The following is a 6,826-nucleotide window of genomic DNA, read 5'->3' on the forward strand; positions in this document are numbered from 1 at the left end:
GCTGAAAAAATCCTGTGAAAAAGAATGAAATATAATGCTAAGTGAAGGAAATCAGACAGAGAGAGACAAATATCATATGATATCACTTATATGTGGAATCTAAAAAAATGATACAAATGAACTTATTTACAAAACAGAAATAGACTCAGAGACTTAGAAAAAAACTCATGATTACCATAGGTGAAACAGGGATGGGAGGGATAAATTAGGAGCTTGGGATTAACAGAAACACACTACTATATATAAAATAGATAAACAACAAGGACCTACTGTATAACACAAGGAACTATATTCAATATCTTGTAATAACGTATAAAGGAAAAGAATCTGAAAACGGATATATTTATATAGATGTATATGTATAACTGAATCACTCTGATGTGCACCTGAAACATGTGGACCAACTACATTTCAATTAAAAAATGTAAAAAAAAATAATGACTAAGCCACATCTCACACAATATACTGAAGAATGACAGAGACAGAAAAACATCTTTGCTTCCTGTCAAAGAGAAAATTTTTGAGAAGGTACAGTGGGAAAACCCATGAGAACGTGAGCGCTGAGTAGCTTGGCTCCTGTCTCCTGCTAGGACAATTTCTCTGAAGAACCCCCATGGGTCGGAGAGAAGCGCTAAAGCCGGTCTGTATCTGGGGTCACTAAATTAAGGAGCTTTGAGTACAAAAACCAAAAAATAACATTTAACAAAAGAGCTGGGAATGTATGCTAATAGCTGCTCTCTTTGGGGCCATGAAAAACAATTGATTCAACCTTTGAAATGACTGATATTCATGACGTCTTTTCAAGAAAATTATTCAGGGAAGTCTTCTAGAAATTATTTGTGCAGTGAAATTCATATGTGCTGAAGTAATATGAAATTTAGACACAATCTTCTGATTTGCAGCAGCCAAATCACACCTTGTTAGAAAGTTTTTATAATCCCCCAATATTTAGGACTTGGGGTTTTTTTGAGCGAGTTGGATATAATTAGATGTGTCTAAATACTGCTGTTTTAATCCACCACACATGCATTTGCTATGATGTCTTAGAGTTAATGTCACATAGACAAGACTATTCGAGGTTGCCTCAATTGGAAAGAAAAAAAACCCCATCATATCCCACCAGGATGCTGCATCCTTTCATCCTGTGTCTTAACCAGTTACGCCCCTGCTGCCACATGAAATGGTCCTGACAAATTCAAGATATGGATCTGGAAACAGGTCAGATTCAAATTACTTTTGTCTGGGATTTTTGGTGTTTTAATCATTTCATCTCAAGAGCTAAGCATAATCTTAAGTGCTAATAATGAACAACATTCTCCTTATTTTTCTCTCTTAACACCCCACTTGTAATTATTGGTTTTACACATCTGTCCAACAAAAACCTGAAGGCTAGTCGCAAAAACATTTATAAACACCAAGAGGTTTGGCGTGTATGTAGAATATGAATTTGAAAATGTTTACCTATGCAAATATTTGGGCACTAGAATTTTATTCTTGGCATATGAAGTATGTTTTTTTTCCTAAGCATGTTGCTGCAGAAAACTGATATCCTGGAGGGACTGTTTACTTGGAAGAGGCTTTGGGGATAAGTTATAACAGCGTTTCATGATGGTGATCAAATATTACTTCTATGTTAAAAGAAGCTGAAGGATTTTACCTTAAACTTTTACCTAACTGTTCTTTTTTTTCATTTTAATAGTAAAAACTATGATTTTAAAGGTGGACTATTATTATAACAGAGGGTGTATTTCTTTCTCAATTTCACTGACATCAGTGAAAGCAAAATGGAATGAAATTGCATACTCACTTGGGTCATTAAAAAAGTAAACCATGTAATTTCAGTGTTTACTCAATAAACGAATTGAATAATATTCACACACTCATTTTTGAAGGAGTCGTTTGGATTTTTACTTTAGTGAAATAGAGCCAAATCCTCAAGCCGTGGTGGCCGCAGGTACACCCCAAGGTTGCCACAAAAGTGCAGGTGATAATAAGTGTGCAGTTACATGGGTCTCCCAGGGTCTGTCCTGAGATTTCCAGCTCTGAGTTTCTCTGCCTTGACTGATCACTAAACACCCGGGGTATTTATGTTTTATTCTCAGACATCAATTTCATGCTCCCTTTGAATGTTTAAAAAAAAAAGTATTCTGGTCGCATATTTAGCGTTTACCCAGGCATATGTGAAAATAAATACTTGAGATTCCATCTGTCAGCTACCTTTTGAGTTGGTTTCTGCTCTAGAGGGGAACCTGCTCGACCAGTTTTACCAAATTCTTAGAAGAATGTTTTGTTACACAAAGGAAGTATTGTTGGACAGGACAAGATAGGTAATTATGAGATAATGGATAAGTTTGTCTTTCATTTGTGAAATTACATAAAATAGAAATAAAATGGGTGATTACTGATTACAGAAGTTCTCTTACTTACCAGGGAACTTGTAAGAAAAACAAAGGAAGTGCACTTACCAAAAAGGGCATTCAGAAAAGCCTTGGTGTGTAACCCAAGCTAATGAAAACAAGGAAATAAAGAGTTAAAGACTGACTTCCAACACCAGCTCACACCGGGTGTCTTTTGAATGGCTTCCCTCAGATGTCCCTCTGAGTCTATGGAAGGGAGGGAAACTTAAACTGGGAATTTCCTTATTAGTTTCTGTCATGACCTTAATGTACTCTGAATGACTTTTTGGTTAGTACATTTAATTTCCTCTCTTTAACAACATAGGGATGACCTTCATAGGATAAGCTACCACAACTGAGATTCAATTATCACCAAGTGCACAGATTGCTCGAGTTGGAGTCCCAGGCATGGTGGTTTTCCTTTGCTACCAAATCCCACTGACCACCATAAAGGGCCTTTTTGGAAGGCTCTACCTTTATAAAGTTTGTGTCTCATATTAACTACTTCTTTTATGGTGTTAATAAAATTTTATATTTAAATGCTTTTTAACTTCATAGTATATTGTTTCAAAAACAAGACTGAGAAAGCTACCTTCTGTAAAACTGCTACTGTGGTTTATGAGAACACACCTTCTACAGCCTTCTTTGTTGAGCCCAAAGGGCAGGATGCCATTGGACACAAGGAGAAAACGATATCGCTTCCTCACTACTGCTCATTCAAAAGTCTTCTCTGTGGACAGTACTCAAACAGGTCACCTGACGTTCCTGGTCATTCTCAGATAAGGAAAGTGCTCCAGCCATTTTCGCTAATAAAAAATAGTCCAGGGCCTCCCTGGTGGCGCAAGTGGTTGAGAGTCCGCCTGCCGATGCAGGGGATACGGGTTCGTGCCCCGGTCTGGGAGGATCCCATATGCCGCGGAGCGGCTGGGCCCGTGAGCCATGGCCGCTGAGCCTGCGCGTCCGGAGCCTGCGCGTCCGGAGCCTGTGCTCCGCAACGGGGGAGGCCACAACAGTGAGAGGCCCGCATACCACAAAAAAAAAAAAAAAAAAAAAAAAAAAAAAAAAAAAAAAAAAAATAGTCCAATTTCAGTCGTGTAAAAGTCTAAACCTATATAACTGTCAAAATCCCGAACTTCAGGGCTTCCCTGGTGGCGCAGTGGTTGAGAGTCCGCCTGCCGTTGCAGGGGACACAGGTTCGTGCCCTGGTCCGGAAAGATCCCACATGCCGTGGAGTGGCTGGGCCCGTGAGCCATGGCCGCTGAGCCTGCACGTCCGGAGCCTGTGCTCCGCAAGGGGAGAGGCCACAGCAGTGAGAGGCCCGCGTACCGCAAAAAAAAGAAAAAAAAAAAATCCCAAACTTCGTTTGGAGGTAAATTTTCTCTCCCCGTCTTCTCCCCCTGACTTTCGGGGCGGAGGTTGGGGTCCTGCAGTGGAAAATGGATTGGCCTCTGCATTTCAGTGCCTTCTCCTTTTCTCGTCCCACCCTTGTCGCCACTAGGCTGCCTCTGGCTCTTCCGTGGCTGGGGGGAGGAACGAGAGGTAAGTATACAGACAAGGTTCCAAACAGTCACCAGCATTCTCTAGACTTTGGGCATCTTCAAAGCGCTTTGTGCCTTAAATGCATTTGTGAGTTTTTGGAGAAACTACCCCAAATGAAAATCTCTCCTTAGAGTGCCCTTACTGAGTTCAAAATTTCATCTCTGGCTATTACTTAAGCTGCCCCTCTGCATTGGTGATGCTCCTCCATGCTTTCTATTGGTAGGCACTGCTCCCAGATGGAGTTGCTATGACAATGACCCTCAACCAGCCCCTTCCCTGTGGCTTACCTCTCCTCTCCCAGTGCCCAATATAGCTGTAACCCTTCACCAGCACTGGCCACATTGGGGGTCCCCAACCCCCGGGGGACCTGTTAGGAACCAGGCCACACAGCAGGAGGTGAGCCGAGGGCCAGCGAGCGGAGCTTCACCTGTGCTCTCCCCATCACTCCCATTACCACCTGAACCATCCCCTCCCCCCTCCCTCCCCACCCCATCCCCTATCCGTGGAAAAATTGTCTTCCATGACACGGGTCCCTGTTGCCAAAAAGGTTGGGGACTGCTGGGCTACATAATTTACAGGGCCCAGGGCAAAATGGAAATGCAGAACCTCTTGTTCAAAACCCAGGAAGAATTTCAAGATGGCGGCACCATCTTGAAATGGTGGACCCACATCTTGTGGACCCACAGGTGTGAGTGTGGGACCCAGCTCTCCACTTTCCTCCAGATCGGCAGCACAGCCTCTCACTCTCTCGATTTCTTGGGCCTTCACACCACTGCCGCGAAGCTTCCCTCTGAGTGCTGCTCAGTAATCAGAAAGCCAGGCAACGGAGGAGAAAAACATCAGTATTACGTTTCACTAAGGAAAACTTCTTGATTCCATCAGTCTCATTCTTTGCTACCAGGTGAGCCCTGAATCCGAAATTGCCAAAAATCTCATAAGTCTATGTTCTAGTGAACAGCCCGCAAAGTCTTCCAATAACTGCACTGGATTTTTCTCTAGAAATCCACCCCTTCCACAACCCTCAGTCCACATGCTTCAAGTTCACTGTGGAGCTCATGGCCAAGCTTAAGCCTTCAGCAGTGCCTTCCCCTTAGCTGGGGCAGTGAGAGTTCCAAGTGGAAGTACTGAGAAGGAGACTCTTGTTCTTCCCCATCAATAAGAAACAGGAAGTATATGACCAGATGCAGAATCTGCTGGTCACCATCTTGTGACCACAGACGTGAAATCAAGGGATGGGTGTGGATAAAAGGCGGAAACCTGAGGACATCTTCTGAGCCCCTGCATCCAACCAATATTGTGATGCTGAGTTAAATGAGCCAATGGATAGATCCCTTTTTTGTTTTAGCCAATCTGAATTAGGTTTACTATAATTTACAACCAAAATTCTTCATTGTTAAATTTACCAATACCAACCTTTTGGAGTTCATCATTTCAGTTTTATTCCTAGGTAATAATTTTTATAAATATAAACTTTAAACAGTATTAGAATGCCATGTATTTTTATCATTATTCCTCCTATATATTTGTACCCAGGTAAAAAGTAACTAACATTAAGTATAAACATATACAATTGAAAACGTGGAGGCGGGATAAATCAGGAGTTTGGGATGAACATACACACACTACTGTATATAAGATAGATAACCAGCAAGGACCTACTGCATAATACAGGGAACTCTACTCAATATTCTGTGATAACCTATATGAGAAAAGAATCTAAAAAAGAATGAATGTATGTGTATGTATAACTGAATCACTTTGCTGTACACTTGAAACTAACACAACATTGGCAATCAACTATACTCCAATAAAATTTTTAAAACAACTATACAATTGATAACACAAGGCCACATATTAGAAGCATGATATTTTGCAGATAATGCTGACATGGTATATAAGGTCTCTGAACCCATCAGAGACACGCTGTAGAAAATATCAATGAACTAATGTGAATAGCAATCAGAATTCATTATTTGATGCTAGCAAACAAAACAGAATGTCATCACTTATGTAACTGACAGAATGTTTTCATGTAACTAATAATATACATGACTTTTTTTAAAGATGATTTTTAATGTTTTTTAAATTGTTGCTCTGTCATTAATAACTGTCATTTTTGGAACAAATAAAGATAAATGAAGAGAAAATTATTAGCAAAAACAGCACAAAGAATATTTAAAAGCTTGACCTTTCATTTCCTCCCAACCAGTGAAACTCATATGTTAAGGTGAAACTATATCTTCTTCCACATTTCCTATCCGTCAAAGATACTAATAGTTATATATCACCTTTTCCTCATAAACATGAAGACTTCCCTGAATGACGGCAAAGTCAAACCTTACAAATGTCATTTAAAAGCAAGAGGAAGGCAGTCTCTAGAAGAAATGTGACAGATGATCTTCTGTTCTAGAAGTTCTACTGCCCTAATTATTCAAAACCACAGTTTTACATTTGATTTTTGTTATTTTAAAGACAAAACTGGAGGAGACCACAGTGGTGGGAATAATATTTTAAATGCTCTGCAGCTGTATTCATGAATTGCAGGCTCTTTGAAGTACAGAATTAATAGCTAAACTGTATACCTCAAAGAGGGCCCCAAAAGGTGACCAGGGCATGCTAACGCTGCAATTTTAAAACATGACCATTTCCAGAGGTGGGCACACGTGGGTGCTGGTAGCATTTCCATCTGGGGCTTATTCTCCCTGCCAGCTATACATAGTCTTTGAAGTCTAAAGAATCCTTGAGGGAAGATGGAGAGACATTTTTTCCAGAATAATGGGCCAGGGATATTCTTGGCAAATCGCTCTAGAAACAAACAAACAAAAAGATTGTGAATCACAACTGCACTGTAACTTAAGTGCAGCATTTTTCCCATGAAAGCTCTAAAAGAC

Source organism: Mesoplodon densirostris, chromosome 17, assembly GCF_025265405.1.
Source record: "Mesoplodon densirostris isolate mMesDen1 chromosome 17, mMesDen1 primary haplotype, whole genome shotgun sequence".
Taxonomy (NCBI): Eukaryota; Metazoa; Chordata; class Mammalia; order Artiodactyla; family Ziphiidae; genus Mesoplodon; species Mesoplodon densirostris.